Here is an 18,798-nt window from a genome sequence, read left to right as displayed (position 1 = left end):
AATCAAAGAAGTTTTTTTTCCGCAGTTTCGTATTTAAAAAAATATGAGATGGTATTGCTTTCGCGACATGATATGGAGTATTTCCTTACTTAACAGAATTGCGGCGTGCTTCTATTAAGTTCTAACTTACTCTTTTGCTCGCCTACCTCTGTAGTCTTGAACGTTCCCAGATTCATTGGACTCTTCCAGTGAGAATGGCTATGGGAGATCTGTTTGATTTGTTAATGCACTTTGATAGTAGTGATGTAGATGTATTTTTAAGTAACCACTTGTTTAAAAAATGGCAGTTCATCTTGGATTCAGAAATATATTGTACTCCCCAAGTCTCTGCTTTAAACAATTCTTGCACCTTCGTCTTGCTCCACTAAAAGATATCTTTCCACTAGGGTTTGTGAATAGGGCGTTATGCACTTCGCGTGTAGTATTACACCATGAAATCGATGTGTTCCGCCCATATTAGACGTCTCGACTTTTTATTGGTGACCTTAACTATTGAGAAATTCAGCGTGGTGTAGCCTTCGAGACTTCCCTATTCGTTTCTCGTCAGATATTTATCTAAAAACCTATTTGTTTTCAAAAACACTGAGTCTCTGTTCTCAGCGCATCAACAAACAAATTTCATATCTAGAAAATACAAGAAGAATTAGGCTTCTATAATCTTTTTTTGAATCCCTCGTGCCTAAACGGTCAGCTTACACGCCTTTGGTGTGGGAAACCCAAGTTCGATTCCCGGCCGGAGCTCTTGTGGTTTAGATCCACGTTAAGATGTAGATCCATGTCTCATACGGCCTTGCTGCTAAAAGGGAACACTAAACCCAAAAGCAAATCACATATTTTTTTACTTTTAATTTCTAATATATAAGTTGCGATAATAGCAAAGTATGCAATTATATTATTATTATTATTATTATTATTATTATTATTATTATTATTATTATTATTATTATTATTATTATTATTATTATTATTATTATTATTATTATTATATTAGGTAACAAATTATTATTTCAAAAACATTTACAAGTAATCAAAACATTTAGCAATGTTAAAAAAGCTTTGCAGTATTTTTTTTAATATTAATACTTGCAAAATTCTTTACATGTGTAATGTATGTTCTTATTTAGAGTATTGTAGGGGAACAATGAAGCCAAATACTTCGTCAATACAATTGAGTTTATTCAGAATAACTTCCGAGTGTGGTCACAATGGAAGTTTAAAGATTTCAAAGATACGAGTTTGTCTCGTTTATCCAAGAACTACATCTTTTGTCTTTAGCCGATAGGCGATATATTTTTAATCTTAATTTTTTAGATATATAATATTCATGCAGGTTTCTCTATCAATATTTTTGTTTCCAAAAGAACTTACCGTAACACTAGAAATGTTGTTCCTTTTGCCTCTAAAGCTTTTACTCTGAAATGATATATTTATAAATCATTGATACTGAAAAAAATCCATTCTAGATACTTTTCAAACTAAATTTGTTAAAAATTCCTTCGAAACTTATTCGGTTATTAAGGAACCTTTAATGTTACCTAATTAATTTAGTGTAGTGCCATTTGGAAGTTTTTTTCTTTATAAGGGTTGTTAGTTCTGAACTTTAACCATCTCTTTCTTCTTTTTATTCTTTTTTTCTTTTTTTTTTTGTTTCTAGATTTATTTTTTTATATAATTTTATTTATTTATTTTGTATGATCGGAAACTACATGATCTTATTTTATCTTAGTTAATATAAGTATTTATAATCAACGGCGCCGACCTTCCAAAATTTATGTGGGTGCATATCAATGGTGGGACGTGTTAACCTATATGTTTTCAGGGAAGTCTCAATATTTGATTGATTCACTTTTAGATAAAATCTTTTATGAACACTGTCATAAAGGCCTGTGCTGTGATAAAGTAAAACATTCCAGTACCATAAGGATAAGTTGGGGCTGCCCTAGCTCAGTCAAGAGAAACGGGTTCAAACCCACACAAGATTATTTGTGTGGGTGCCGTAGCCCCGGAGCACCCACGTAGTCGGCGCGATAATAATGTCATATTTTATCTCAGTATGTAATCATTTCTAACTTCATTGTATGTTGTTTCTTTATGATTTCGACTGTATATGCATCTTAAGTGTTGTGTCAGTGTTGTGCGTGTTAGTGTAATAAACATATATGAGAAACAGTGTGACAAAAGCATAGAGAATCATGGAAGAAAGAAGAAACTACAAGACAGTTAACACCAAGGATCTTATAAAATAGAGGATCTGCCCTTACAACAAAATCTTGAAGCCATACGTCACAGTTTTGCCACCCCTACTCTGCCCACTCCGCCCAATAGGGTCGCAATGTTTTGAGCCAACAATCATGGCGAAAACGAAAGTAACCAATCAGACGATGGCAGAAATGAGAGTAGCCAATCAGACATGCCGATGCTCGGTTGTTTTTTGGCTTCATCGATTTAATAGGATGAAGATACATATGGGCAGATCCTATATTTATAACATCCTTGGTTAACACCAAATGAGAAGATGTTGTTTTTTTACACTGTGTTTTCTTTATTTTTTCTTTTTAAATTTTTACTTTTCAGGGTGGTGAAAGCGCTGCTTCCCAATCATTTATATTATGTACTAATCAATTATTTTCTTTCTTCTTTCAGGTTATTTTCTGCATGTAAAAGAATAAATAAAGGAAAATAAAACAAACAAAAAAAGAGAGAAATATAAGGGCATGGTTTTAAATATTAGGTGCCATGCTGAAAAGAAATGTGCCTCACCTCAATCTGCTGAGGTTTGACAGCCGAAAAGACAGGGAGATAATAAAGAAACATCAAAGTATAAGAGAGAGAATAAAGGCAAGAGGCAGTTGCGTCCGAAAGTAATCGGCCAAGGCAGGGGGAAGTGGAGGCATAAAAAAAATCTTAAGTGTTGGATGTGTAATTTCCCTGATGTCAGATATATTCTGTGATATTGTTGCATGTGTTATGTATCTGCTGCCCGACTGTCTACGCTGTTTGCTGCCTAATAAATAAATAAATAAATATTATTAGAATATTTCTGTCGATAGTCTCGGCTTTTTAATATGATTTATATTAATTTCGAGAATGATTTCTTTACACAGCACAAGAAAGATAATTGCTTTGTTATTTGGTTCGGTTTCTAGTTTTCAACCTCGCGTTCAGCACCGAGGCAATATGAGACGTGGGCATGAACCTAAACATGGAATCCGAACCACATAAGACCTAAAATATCCACGAGGGAACTCGAAGAATATTCCGGTAGAAGTCATTTTTATTTTTAATTCACGCACTCACAAGATGCTGAGTGATCTATTAATATTGTTAAAATTCGAATAATGGATCCATCGAATTCAAATATTGAAAACGAATACTTCCATATTCGAATAACAACAAAAAATATTAGAATACTTAGTTATTAAGAAGTTTGTTTGTCAAAAAGTCCTTAATATAGGTAGGTCTAGTTTATATATTTGAATTAATCATTTCGAAAAGGCCATACATCCACTAAAGAAAATTGTTGAGAAGAAACAAAAAACTTTGGATCACACACTCGACGTGTACAATGATATCGATGGTATTGAGGCTATAGTTTAGGATATGAACCATAATGTTACCAGACAATTGGTCTTTTCACAGGGGATGCGCGTTTCCTCGCGTGCATCTCAACTTTGCACTAAAATGAAAATGTGATTGGGATGGACATATGGCCTTTTCACAATGACTGATTCATTTACTCTCTCTGTCCGTGTGTTCGTCCGGGAAACAAAAAAAAATCTCAAGAATACTTGATGCATAATCGTAATTTTGTCCATGGTATAGAACAGCGTTTCCCAACCGGTGTGCCGCGAGGAAATTGAAACAAAATTATTAATTATATAGCAATCAAATTGCAAGACACAGGGGAAAATGTATTGTATTTGTATTTCACATTACTATGAATCTCTACTATGCATCTACAATTTTAATTTTGATACTGAGTTACTTTTCTGTACATTTTAATATTGAAAAAGTATTTGTTATCATTGTTATAACCATTATTGCTTCTTTATTGTTGCAGACAATTTCGTAACTTGAAATTTTAAAATATCATTCAATCCTTTCGACAAAGCAAACATGTATACAAATTACCTACATTTGTGCTTTAAAAGTGAAGAAAAAATTGTTTGTTCGTTAATTATTTAGTGATCTTCCTTCTTTGTGAAAGGTTGGATACAGTTTTCGAAAAAGGAACTGCATTTTTAGAAACCTGAGTCGTACATTTCATTGCAATTGTTGTCAAGTTTTAAATTAGAATGGAAAATAAGCATAATGATTTATCACTGGGGAAAACCAATGATCGAGCTTTCTTCTGTGTGAGGAGATCAGTAATCACAGAGAAAAAATACCACTGTATTTTATATTTACAAATAATAATAATAATAATAATAATTGTAATAGTGTGCCGCAAGAATTCAAGTTACACCTGTAGTGTGCCGCAAGTTGAAAAAGGTTGAGAAACGCTGGTATAGAAGGTCAGAGTTAGGAATAGAGTTCGTGGACGTTGATGATCCATCCAGTTGATCCCAAGATATGGACAATCAAAAACCAGTTTACCATGTATTCATATAGGAGTAATTATGAATATCATCCTTGCTTGACAGACTACCCGTAGTGCTGCTGAGTCTGGCGGGATAGTATAATGCTCAGGACGCAAAATACTAATCTGCCCATGGAATACATGCATTTTTATCTGCTAACAAAAATATAAAAATAATATAATTTTACTAATACTAGTCGCTTAGTCTGAGGGAAGAACGTAAACTGAATGTATCTGAAAATAAAATCCTGAGACGAATATTCGGACCCAAGAGAGGTGATGTGATTTTGAGTTCCGTTCAGCAGCGAGGCTATATGAGACGTGGACCTGCTGATTAACGTGGAATCCGAACCACACGAGCTCCCGCCGGGAATCGAACCCGGGTCTCCCACGCCAAAGACGTGTACGTTAACCGCTTAGCCACGGAGGAGATTTCGAACCCAAGAGAAACGTGAATAATGAATAGGGAAAACTTCATAACGGCATAACTTATACCGTTTACCAAGCATTGTTAGGATCATCAAATCTAGGAGGTGGTCAGGTTTCGATAGCCAGAATGGTAGAAAGTAGGAACGCTTTCGAAGTTTTAAATGGAAATCCAATTAGGAAGATCTAGACGTAGATGGAAGGGCAATATTAAGATGGATCTCACAGAATTAGAAGTACAAAGTAGAAACTGGATCCAGTTGACTAAGCACAGAAGTCAACGGAGAGCTTTTATGAACGCGGCATTGAACCTCCAGGTTCATAGACCATAGCAGAGGTGTTCATCCTCGTAAGGGCTACCCTCACAAGGGCATCCTCACCCTGAACTTCTCTCACCTACAATGACGCGAGGGCGATTACAAGCTTTGACAGCGAAGGTAAGGGCGAAATTTCCAACACGAGGGCGACGGACAACTCCCTTCAAGAGGACGAGGACCGAGTGCAACTGCGTGGGCGAGGCCGATGGACAACTCCCTTCGCGAGGACGAGGGTGAACGAGGGCGAGAGCCAACTGTCACTGCGAGGGCGAGGACAAATTTCCAGCACGAGGGCGTGGGCGAGTGAGGGCGAGGGCCAACTGTCACTGCGAGGGTGAGAGTGCGCGAGGGCAAAGACAAATTTCCAACACGAGGGCGAAGATAAGTTTTCATCACGAGGGCGAGGGCCACCTGCCACTGCGAGGGTGAGTGAGGTCGGAGTAAAATGAACACCTAGGGCGCAATAGAGTTACTTCGTTAGTTAAGTATACTGGTGCACTGATATATGTTCAAATGAGAAACGAAAATCATAAATATGCTTTAGAACGGGATAAGATTATGGCGATCCGTAGAACATTCTGAAAAATGAAAGTAGTTACCAGTTGAAAAAAAAAAAAGTTCGAGAAAGATTCTGCTAGGCTTATTACGGCAGAGGAAACCATTTAAAACCTATATTGAACAAACTACGAAGAAATACATAATTCATGAATTTAAGCAAAACGTAATTCGTGAATTTTCCAAAATCCCTATATTACGATCTATGAATCTAAAGGAATATTTTGGCCTTGACCGAAATAGCACTTAGCAATGTTTTTCTCTCTCGTTACCCTCGCACTCAACGCATTCACCGACGATCACGCAATCGAAAAAACACCTCGAAATGTGGCAACACAGAAGTACACAACTGCTCACACAGAAACATACTTTCCACGTTCATTGTCATGGTCACGGTTACATAATGTGCAATTCTCTCTCTGTGCTCCAGCCCAGCGTCGCTTCCCCAATTACGTTTCCCATCAAAGGATATCCACGTTATATAATAGAACAATTTTCTAGTCTTCTATATGGAATATAAGTAAAAATTCTAAATTATGAAATCACAATGTTGCAATTTCTTTTGCACCAAAATAGGCCTAAACTTGTTTCGAAACATGCTGAATTTCTTCTTGACTAGACTCTTTTTTCTTTTCTTTGTTATTAGAAAAAAGCACATCACAACACTAGGTTTCCCGCCATTTTTGTCTGAGATTAGCAAAAAAAAAAATAACCCCGTGGGTTGGAAGTTACTTGATTGAATACTAAAGAGTACTCAATTCTCAAAACAAACATAAAAGCAAAGTCAGCAAAGAAACAGATAGATAATGGAGGGGAATTTAAAAGTAGTTCCAAGAAAACACAATATCAAGGAAATTAAAAACAACAAGTAACAGTGTCATAGAAGTCCGTGAAGGAGTTTGTAGTTAGTACAGTGTATACAACATGAAAATTAATGTTTGAATTTTCCTATTTTCCCTCACCTTTCATTCCCCATTCAAAAACTTTAATAAGATGAATGAACAGTTGAAAACAGAAATGTTTAAGTTTTTTGCTTTGTCCAATAGCAAATCATTAATTTAGCGTTGTATTTTACAAATATCTGCATCCTGAACATTATACTAGCCCGCTAATCAAAAGAGTACTGTGGGTAGTCTATCAAGCAAAGATGCTATCCACTAAGCGAAAAGGCCTTAACTCCATTTCACATACTTTCGAGAAAATAAGCAGAACGCGTTTTGGCTTAGGCTGTACGTTCAAATTTGTTGTATTTCAGTAAAACTTTATTAAATATATTTTCACGATCTAAAATTTATGTGGTAATACAGTTAAATATTTTTGCTTATGAATTGCCACTTAAGGTCTTTTTGCTTACTTTCAGTTACAGTTTTGAACATAAGGTAAACACTCACGACGTCATTACCCCCTACCTATTGGTCAAACCACGTCAATTTCACTTTAGATAAGTGCAGAATTGTACTATGAACAATCCCATAGCAATATCTCGATTTTCGAAAAATGTGGAGTTAAGGTCTTCTCGCTTAGGACGGCAAAATTATTCCCATAAGAATATTCTAATTATCCATATTTTGAGATTAACTGAATGGATCACTTCCATTAAGGAACTAAGGAACTATAGATTCCTAACTTTTGACCTTTCATATACTGACTAAAATTGATGGTGATTCATCAAAAGTATACTTCTTGAGATTCTGTTTCCCAGATGAACAGACGGACAACAAGCTAAATATAGAAGAGTTTTTAGTAGCCTAAATCGCTTAAAAATTGCTACAAGCATATTCATTGTTACGCATTGTATGGATGGGAAAGTTTGACACTAACGGGCAAAGAAAATGAGAATTGGTAGCTGAGTGTCGAGATTGCCCACGCGACGAGACGAAATTGAGACAAGATAGAATTGTTCTAATAGAAACAAAACAACGTCAACTTCTGTCTCGTAAACAGTGTTGCCAACCGAGGGATTCAAAATTTCGCTAGCAAACGCACTAAAATTTCACTATGTTTCAATATATATATTTAAAATTAATTAAACATCGAACAAACAATCTATAGGTGTATTAACGCAACTTCTGAGCTATTTGATAAAAGAAATTTTCACGATGTTGATTAAATCCACTGCACTAACTTAAATTTATTCTAAACTATAAACCACGTTTTTTTTTTTTTTTTTTTTTTTTAAATCAACGAATAAGTCCCAACACCTTACTCTGAAAATATTTATGTCTTCTGCCGGGAGATATATTGGCAGTAGAGAAGATCCTAGAATCAAAATACATTTGTTCTGAAGGTAAGAACTTTGATTTTCTACACTCTGTCCTTCCAACCCCTAGACCACGTAAGATCTCAGAATTTATGTTGCAATGAATAATGGTTCTCAAAGAAGCAGCAATATTTGTGCCTAACAGGAAAATATGTGTGTATTTTTACCCTGCAATTATCTGTTTAAATTAGTGAATATGAGCAAAACTACATTAAATAGTATGTAAAGTTCTGTTAATCTCTAAAGGGTCGTTTTTTTTTTTCGCGAAAAACCTATCTGCTAACGTAAATATCAGAAATTAAAAAAAAAATCAGTAGATCAGTAGCGAAGTTGAAAATTCAGGTCTACTGAAAATCAGTACGGTTGGCAACACTGCGTCGTTGCTAACCCTATCATTCATAGATAAGATGAACAAAACAAGTTTTCTGCCCACCACGCACACGCTTGTGGACTGAAAAACTCAGTGATCGAAGTGAGACGGTATGTGGTGGTATGCCATACCGCCTCTGGTTTTTCAGTGATGAAGACATACCGTCTCTGGTTTTTCAATGATTAAATCACTGGAAAATACCTTTAATAAATCCATTTTTATACATAGTAATTGACAAATATCTTTGTATGTAAAAAATTTTTATTTCTTATGTAGAAATAATTTCTAAGTTGACAACACCGACATTTTTGTTATATTTTTCCTACCTTTTGTTTCTAAAAGTGTCTTCAAAGAAGTTCACCTCGTTTATATTGTGTGTGTCATACGATTAAATTGTTTCTTTGTTATGTATTTGTATGTGTCTTCTTGCCTTACTGCATATAAATGCCCTGTTTTGAGTATGAGCGGATTTAGTTGTTGTTTGTCGTGGGAGGTGGACCTTTCGGGGGTTCGGAATACCCCAAATCGAGTGGAGGGATCTGGAGTTTTCCCGCAGGAAATTGTTAATATTCTTACTCGTTTTTTTAGCATTTTCGTTTATAATTCTCTATAATACAACATAAGGGGATACTTTTTATTTTTTCTTTCAGAAAGTTGTTGGCGGGGAAAAAAGTCTTTCCATATCCCGCCGTTACTACAGAGAAGTTCTCGAATGTTTTTCAGTCATTATGTAAATAGAAATGTCATCTTTTAAGTAACATCCTCACTGCATTTCAACATTTAGAGAGCCGGTATGTCGAGTCAAAATCGAAATAAAACATACCGTCTCTGCTTTTTTCCCCCCCACTTCGAACACTGGATAAACCAGAATTTTTGTGTTCCTCTTTTCACCATTAATCCCCGCACACGGAGAGATAAAATGTATCTAAACACGTATAAAGATTTAATAGTTAAACTTTCATAATAGCACTACACATTTTAAAACACTTTTATTACATTAATCTGTGTTTTTATTACCTCTGTGAGGTACGTTTTAGCATAACTGTTAATGTAATAGAACATTTGTTAACTTTTTTTTTGGCACTCAGGGGTTGTGAGATAATGTTGAAATAGCAAACGACAACAGGGTTGGATATTGAAGGAATACTTTCAGCACTCATACGAAAATTTCGTGCAATCCAAAGTATATACAATTTCCATGGTATCAAACGCCAACATGACAATGACTAAACTTTAGATGATCAGAAAAAAGAAAGAAAAGGTGCGTGTCTCTTACGAAGAAACTAACATTTTCTTTTATTATTATTATTATTATTATTATTATTATTATTATTATTATTATTAATTAATTAATTAATTAATTATTAATTATTATAATTGCAAGACATTATGAATTTTCACTGCTGGCGGAACTTTAAACTTGACTGGATTGTATCTTAAAACAGTTTCCTTTCCTGATATGACCAGCAACTTGTTTTCCCTTTTGGAATACCAAAATGGAGGGGAGAAAGGAGTGTTTGTTTTGATTGGCTATCACCTTACGTCGAATGGGTAATAATCACCTAAATAAGGATAACAAGGGTAGCCACCTACGTATGACCATACTGCACTCATTAAATTCTATTATTCTCCTATTGATATAACGCCCCTCCCTAAATTCCTCTATTCTCCTCCTGATGTAACGCCCCTCTGTAAATTTCCTTATTCTTTTGATATAACGCCCCTCCCCAAATTTTCCTACTGATACAATGTCCACTTCTAAATTCCTCTATTCTCCTATTGGTATAACGCCCTCCCTAAATTCCTCTATTCTTCTACTGATGTAACGCCCCTCCGTAAATTTCCTTATTCTGCTATTGATATAACGCCCCTCCCAACTTCCCTATTCTATTGATATAACGCCCCTCTCTAAATTCCCCTATTTTCCTCTTGATATAATGCCCTCCTTAAATTCCCCTATTCTCCCATGGACATAACGCCCCTCCCGCAAGGTACCACTTATAAACTTACTTACGCATTCTGACCTCCAATACTTCCCCAGACCTGGATACGGTCTTGATTAAGGTAGGACGCACATTGATCAGAGGCGAGGCAGCCAAGCTGAGGCAGAGGGTCACGAGAGGATACACAGCAAGAGGACACACAGCAGCATTGAGCGTATGACTCAATCATAACGTTGGAGACGCCTTTAGCACGCAATGGAGTAAGTATGCGGTGCGAGGCTTTCCTTCATTCTTCAGTTTTGTGTCTGTACTACACCGCAGCCTGGCCCTCCTGTCTCTGGTCGATATGCAGCTAGTTTAACCTAAAAGGAAAATTTGGGGTTCCTTCGCGTATGAGACGTATTCTGATTACTCGCCCTTACTGCCCAGTGTCCATCATTCAACAGTGAAGATATTCGAAATGCAAAGATAACGGCAGTCTACTACACACTAACAGGGGAGGGCAATGATCCCTTCAAAACCACATGTCCCTATGGCCCTCTGGGTTAGGATCATATTGTGACCATTGTTTTGATGCTATTTTGTGTCCACATGCGTGTTGTACTATTCCTTGTAAACAACTTGGACAGTCGGCTTTGATTTTCAAATTAGCCAACTTCATTTAATGCGTACTCATGGGTCCTTTTTTTTTTTTTTTTTTTTTTTTTGCGCCATTGTCACATTTTTGCTTCAACTCCTTTCGATGAGCTCTTTACATAGAACTGACTAGCACGTCATGCGCGAGCAGTGATGGATTACTTAGTTGCATGTTACCATTTATAACGATAGAAATGTATCAATATTAGAGTACTTTTATCCTCGTGGTTGCGGTAGCAGTTGCTCAAGTGCCACATTTTCAACTACTTTAAGTTTAATGAGTACTTTTATCTACGGCGGAACAGATCTCCAACTGCCGCGGTCTCAAAAAGCAACCGTTGGTAGTTACGATCCGCCGTGGTTTGGCGGTTTCTAATTACATTGTATCATGTAGGACCTTTTATCCATAGTAGCTCGGTCCACTGACCGCTTGCAGAGCTGACAACTCCCACGGTCTACAACCGCACGTTCAGTTGCCTGATGTGATCTAAAGTGAATAAATCCAAACATGAGAGTGTTCTATACACAATGTTTAAAAAAAAAAAAAAAAAAAAAAAAAACCACTGAGTACTCGGTTTTTGATGCACTACTTCCCCTTCATTGCCAGTAGCGTCCGCAGACACAACCGTAAGTGAAAAGGACAGTAGTGAATCCGCGGCGGTCGAGCTACCGCAACCGCGAGGATAAAAGGTTCCTTAGTTCTAAAAGGAGGTGACTGAACTTTTGACCGATGTGCTTACCATATTATTAAATCGCGTCGACCTTCAAAGAAGATCAATGCCTGTTTTCCTAAATGAGCGCACTTGCATTTGTCTTATCAACAAGGTGAAGTAATTACAGATACAATACTTTTTTATTTACCAGGCGAAAAACTTGCATAATGCTTTTCAACACTTACGTATTTATGGCAAGGGGACTTAAAAATTTCCCAGTTTTGCATGTTGCACTAACTAATACTATTATGAATAAAATTACTGCTCACAGTATTACGTAAACCTAGTATGTCACTCTGAGTATGTTAAGAGATTTTAATTACCAATTATCTGGTTTCTTGTGGGAAATATAACTAACAGCAAGCTCTTACGCGGAAAATAAATGCTAATTTATGCATACGCTGAAACACTAGTTTGAATGTTGCTTACAGAGTTGCAAGTACCTCCTTCAACATGTGAGCTCTTCACATATAAAACAACGATGATCTTATGTAAAATACTACTTCATATTATCATGCTGTCATAGAGATTTTTATACGGACGTCTATTTAATTTGTGGGTAATAATTCGGACGTACAGAGCACAAGGGAATCAAGTAAAAGAGTCATAAAGTTTGTACGGTAAGATTTATATTATAATAGTTATTTGCAACATCTGCACATGAAACTTTCTGGGAGTAAATGGAACTTTAGATAGAGATATTAAAGATAAAATATGTACAGAATGACCCAAAAAAATGGACTTGGTCCTTTTGTACACTGAGCGCGTCACATGTAGTGTATGGCTAATCGAGGATGAGTTTCCGATGCGTTATATCTCACAGCGAACCCAACCTAGGTGACTACTCGGTAATTTTACTTTCGCCAGAGTTATAAAGCATACTGTGAGCCAGTCAGGGTTTCCAGGCCTTACTGCTACACCCTTATACTCATTCATGCGAATCATGAAAAATAACCCTATTGTGTTACGTAGATTTTTTTTGTCATTATCTATTTTTTCGGAATTTCCTTGTATTTTTGTGAATTTTCTTCTGTTATACACGCACATACTTTAAAATACCAGAGTTCCAATAGTCTGCACAAAGCATCTTCCAAGCAATTGTTTCTTGCTAAAAATCCCCTTGCCTAGCAACACGTCTTTCTTTTTTTTCTTCCTTTAGACATCTTTTACTTATTCCAAAACAGCACGCGGTCTATTATTCGATTCCCGTTGCGAGAATGTGACCGACTTCCCTTTAAATTGTTAAGTCCTTGCCTGAAAAGGGGTGTTCAACTCCAACCAGCAAAAAGTCAATTTGACACCGCAATGTAAATTACTTGAGAAACATCGGTGAAACAATTTTTATGAATCCCGCATTTTGTATTATGTAAAGTTGGTTGGGTAGTTGGGTTGTTTTAAGTTTAACGGCCTTTTCCACAGCACCAAGGATATACTAGATGGGAACTTGCAACTTAACATGGAATTACAAACTACACACAGTCCCGGTTCTATTTTATGTGCAACGTACATTTACATGGAGCGGCAAAATCTGTCATAACCACCTAATTATTTAAAATAAATATTTCTAGTTGGAAACAGACTTTATGATGATAGTAATTAAATTTACTAAGCTGGCCTTCTATTTGAATACTACATTCATAATCCCTTTCCAGCCTTAGAAAAAAGAAGATGTAAACATACCCACCTGACTACCCGTGGATCGATAACCAGTGATTGGTTGTTGGTCTCACTGCACTAGTATCCTACCGCAATATAATCCCTACAAGACAATAATTTCAAATGAAGATACCTGAATTTATCCTGCATTATGTGATAATAAACGCAATATATATAATATTTAACAATAGATGTTGCTTATTGCAACCTCGCCCGTACATGGACATATAGTATTTACTGCGCATGCGTATGCGGTCGCGCGCCGATCCCGATACATTTGAAATTGCAGAATGCAGTGTTTTGTGGCGACGATGATTTACAATAATCCATCGTCGTCTTGTGTTATAAAACACAAAAGAAACAACAGGAACACAGGCAATCTCGTTTATATAACAATTTAAGAAAATATATATTTCCAACAAGCAGTAGCCAGTGTCAGTGCGTTAATTATTTACCAACCAATCGTAGCCTTACACTTTAGAAATTACGCGAGGAGAGTAAGCTAGCAGACGATCTTGCTGTTCACGTTTCTCGCTGCCGAAGCACGTGTGAGACGCGGAGTAATACATTTCTTTTGTTTACGTCTACTTTATTCTAAGGCTGGAAAGACTATAAATCATATTTAAGTCGCATTAGTTAAGTTCACATGGACAGTGCTAAAGCAAATGGTCAAACAAATCCCAGCATGAATTGCATGATTGTTGTCACATGCAAGAACTCAATACTCGAACGATAGCGAACACGTGATCCATTCAGTTAGTTATCACAGTTTTTATATGAAAACTAGTCTTGTCTTTGTCACAAACATTGAAGATGGAAACAAGTTTTTTTTTTTTTTTTTAATATAATTTGTTAACAGATGCAGAAGAAAAATCAAGAAATAAAGATAAAAGAGCTAATTACACTGGAACTGCAAACTAATATATTGAGATTGAAGCTTGATATTGACTTCTATAAACAGAATTACCATCTTTTCTCTTCAGGTGTTTGCTTTATACTTCACTAATACAATAGATTATTATTTAAAGAAAAAAAGATACAATGAGATTTTATTTGTAGTGTTTAGGCCTTTCTCAATGGGAGTGCACTTTCCCTTACCTTGGTTGTTCATGTTGGGGTAGAATCGTGTTTTTAATTATTTCTTTCTGGAGAAAGGGGGCGGCAAATGATGCTATTGCACGGGGCAGCATATCGCCTACGGCCGACCCTGACTGCACAAATACCCGTCGAGAATGGAACCAAGGTCGCTCTCGCGAAAAGCGCCACTGTTAACTATTGAACTTTCTTTCTATGTGTAAATTTCTCAAATTACAGGGCAAATCAAAATGATGGATCCGATTTCAGAAATGTATTCTGTGAAATCTAATCAGCATATGTTATTGTGAGACATGTGCTTCGAAGCTTTCAAATGTTAGTTTCCACGCAGTGTTTCCACTTTTTACCGCTAAGGGTCTTCACTACAGCGAAATTAAACTGCCGCTAATTTTAGTTTTTCTGTAATATCTTCAAAACTAATAAAAATATTCAAAAAGCAGAAACGTAGTGAACTAGACAATACAATTCTGCATGTGATACCTTCACTACAATTCACCTATCTGCTTTTGGTATGCCGCTATTTACAGGACCTGCAACAACTGTTAAATCTATCTACAGTTGCAAATCGAAAGCAGATAAGATGAGTTGTGATAACGGTATTACACGCAAAATCGTATTGTTTAGTTCACTACGTTTCTGCTTTTCGGATATTTTTATTTGTTTTGAGGATATTACAGAAAAACTCTAAAATTAGCGGTAGTTTAATTTCGCTGTAGTGAAGATCCTTAAGGGAAACTGCGTTGACTGCAGAATATAGGTCTTTCTGTGTGTTTGATTATCATGTAAATATGTCTGTGATTCGAGTCCAACGGCATTCCCGTACCAAATACCAGTGAGATTCACATATAGGGAAGGCCATTCGTAAGTGATACGAACACTTCAAAGATTCGGGTTGCATTTGTAAACGAAAACTGACTGGTTTGATAGTAACCGCAACATGATACGAAAAGTTTGGCAGGTGACTACATATGTGCCTGTTACGCGAGGTGCTTAAAAAAAATCGGTTTACCTTTCTTAGCACCGTATTAGACTTCACAGAATACATTTCTGAAATTGGGTCCATCATTTTGAATTGCCCTGTATAAGAGCGTAAACTTTCATTGTCAAAATTCCAAACCATCGTAAAAAAATAATAATAATAATAATAATAAGCAACAGAATATAAAATAATGAAACACTCAATACTTACATAAAATATTCTCTGAATCCAATAATTAAAATTATGATGCACAACACAACAGTCTCATACACACAAACTCATCAACTTCTCACTTGACAACACACGCGAAAACAAAACAAAAAAAAATCTAAAAATCACAAAAATCCTGTGCCTTACTGATTTTGAACACTATTGAGCACGCGACCACTGTTTACCTAGCAGTTCAACTCACTCTCAATAAACTACAAATAAATACTGATGAGTTAATCCCTGACCATCCCCAAGCCAGATCCCGTTACGTAAACGATCTCTGCTGTTGCAAGATCAGCACATCCGGTGCGATAATTGCGACCTTGAAGTACTGAGCACAATATGGGCAAAGAAAACATGCATATATATACAGTACTAATATTCAGACTAATTTTATCTCTCGCGAACAAGTTACGCTAAGGTTATCAGATGGAAAATTGCGCGCAACTAAATTTCGCAAATAAATAAACACAAAGCAAATATTTGTGTAAAGATTCGGTGACAAATAATACTTTTAGCTCCTTCACATCAAGTATCCTCCCTCTGTGAAAGTTCCAACCCCTTGATACTACAAGAAATCGAGTGTTTTCTAACGGAAGAGTATTAATTGACGTGTACAAGTGAGTAACTGTAATGAAACCACAATTCGTGGTTTCCTTGATATTAGTTGGTAACTATTTCTCTATACTTCAACTTTTAAAATTTCAGGTATCCAAAGCTCTTAATGAAGAACAGGGTAAAGAAACTGGCCACCCTATCCCTATTGTTGGCCTAATGGCCCCACTTAGCTACGGTAAACTAAGTAAATTAGAACATTACATCGGTTAGAATGCTCAGTACAAGAATCCAATAGAGTTGACGCAACTGATATTTTATAATATTGATCCCAAGGAGCATATAATATATACGAGGTGTGTTCAAAAAGAAACCGAACTTTTGCTATAACATCTTTGTTGCTCATTGTAGAACATTTTAAGTACTGCCTCCCTCAAAGTAGTCTCCTCTTCTGTTAATACACCGTTCCCAACGTTCCTGTCGTTTTTGAAAAGCCTCCTGAAACGCAATTTTCTGGGATGATGTGCAAGTCTCTTGCCGCATTGTCTTAAATCTCCTCTATGGCTTGGAAACGACGTCCTTTCAAAGTGATTTGAAGTTTGAGAAACAGTAAAAAGTATGTTGGGGCTAGGTATGGAGAATAGGGTGGATGGGGCACAACGGGAGTCTGGTGTTTTGCCAGATAACTGCGGATGAGGAGCGAAGTGTGAGTAGGTGCATTGGCATGGTGCACCATCCAAATCTGTTTCTCCCACAATTCAGGCCTCTTCATGTGCACAAAATCCCTCAACCGCGCTAAAATGTCCTGGTACAACTGTGATCTGATCTTTTACTGTACTTGATCTTTTACCTACTCATGCGTACTTTTTGGGGGTACAAGATGACCCTGAATGGACTAAAAAGCAATTGAAATGTCTTCCCAAGTTTGTAGCAAAATTTCACACACATACCTTATTCTTCGAGCTCTTTAATTGTCATTGTATCATTAATCTGACGAACAGCTTGTACACGTGCTCACTTTTGGAGCTATAGCTCACCGACTATCGGTCATAGTGAAACGTGGCAAATGGCAATTTGTTGTCTAAATCTGCTGCTAGGTGCACTCAGAAGCCGCAGTGCGCTCCCTCTGGCGGTTCGTGTAAAATTTCAAACGTTCAGTTTCTTTTTGAACACACCACATATATATTAAAATGCTATGTTTATATGTTTGTCCCCAATCCTTTCTACAATGAGATCTCGAAAACCACAAGTGCTAGGAACGTGCCGTTTCCATTGGTCGATTCCAAATCTTGTGTAGATTGACCAGTTTTAATTCAATATTTGATAAAAGTGGTCGTTATTTCTTCATTACATATTTTTGGGGGTACACTAGAAGTGTTCAATTTTTTAAAAAAGTAAAGCATCATATCCTACAAGTTATACATTCCAACACATTTTTTTTTAACAACACTAAAATACTAATGCTGAGCAAAGCAACGTATTATTATAAAATAATAAAAGTGACCGTATCCTTCTCCAGACACTATCGAAAATAAATGAAATTGCATATATATATATATATATATATATATATATATATATATATATATATATATATATATATATATATATATATATATATATATATATATATATATATATAGATAGATAGATAGATAGATAGATAGATAGATAGATAGATAGATAGATAGATACTCATTGTTATGACAATTTTAAAATTCTTTAACAGACATGTATTCATTGTTAAGAAAATTTAATTTCTTTTAACATATATGTATATATAGTCATTGTTAAGAACTTTTAAATTCTTTTAACAGACATACATAACAGAAACACGGAAAATTCTGAACGCTGATTGGCTAATCAATAAAGAATCATCCAATCATAATAGAACTTGATCAAATTGATACTAAACATCGATCCTCCCTGGTCCAGTGGAAAATAAGCTACAAATTAAGATTTTCCACTTAATCTGCCTGCTAAGTTGAAGATAAAGAAAAGAGACACAATTAGGGAAAGGCTGTGGCAATAGTTAAGAAAAACATGAAAAAAGGAGGAAACCTTACAAAAAAAAAAGAGAGAAGGTGACACAGAAAATTAGTAAAGAGAAAGGATATAAGTTAACAGTGCAGCAAGCGGACAGAGGAGGTGCAGTGGTAGAGATGGGGAAAAAATGGTGTGAGACAAAATTAGAGGACTTGTGTGATGGCACATACGAAGTAATAGGAGAGAAAGAGTTAAGGAGAGAAATAAAACAAAAGGTAATTTGTTCTTTGGAGAAAGAAGGTTACCAAGCAGGTTTAAATGAAGAACGAAGAATTCCAGTAATGAAAGGATTTCCGAAGATTCATAAGGAAGTGATAAAAGCTGAGACCGGTACTTGATTGCAGAGGGAATCTGTGTGAACCGCTGGAGGAGAAGGTCAAGAGGATAGATGAAGTTTTAAGCAGAGAACAGGAGAGTAATAGTGTTAAAAATTCTAGGGAACTGAATTACAAAATGGA

At 36.0% G+C, this 18,798-nt stretch overlaps 1 protein-coding gene across 3 annotated transcripts in view; it reads right to left on the bottom strand.

The window, feature by feature from the left end:
* The window catches only part of cyc (basic helix-loop-helix ARNT-like protein cyc), a 323,518-nt gene that overhangs the window by 239,631 nt on the left and 65,089 nt on the right, over window positions 1-18,798 (bottom strand). Inside the window, exon 2 of one of the 3 annotated variants that reach the window (XM_081727689.1) lies at window positions 13,484-13,558. The exons of 1 other annotated variant lie outside the window; for it this stretch is intronic. The gene's annotated coding sequence lies outside the window, so the exon portion shown is untranslated. Of the gene's footprint in view, window positions 1-13,483; window positions 13,559-15,739; window positions 15,941-18,798 lie in introns of those variants that run through there. One more of the 3 variants, XM_081727687.1, reaches the window with a different exon arrangement.

This window comes from Thermobia domestica, chromosome 10, assembly GCF_964235325.1.
Source record: "Thermobia domestica chromosome 10, izTheDome1.hap1.1, whole genome shotgun sequence".
Lineage (NCBI taxonomy): Eukaryota > Metazoa > Arthropoda > Insecta > Zygentoma > Lepismatidae > Thermobia > Thermobia domestica.
The sequence above is the reverse complement of the archived record's forward strand: the minus strand, read 5'-3'. Positions and strand labels throughout refer to the sequence as shown.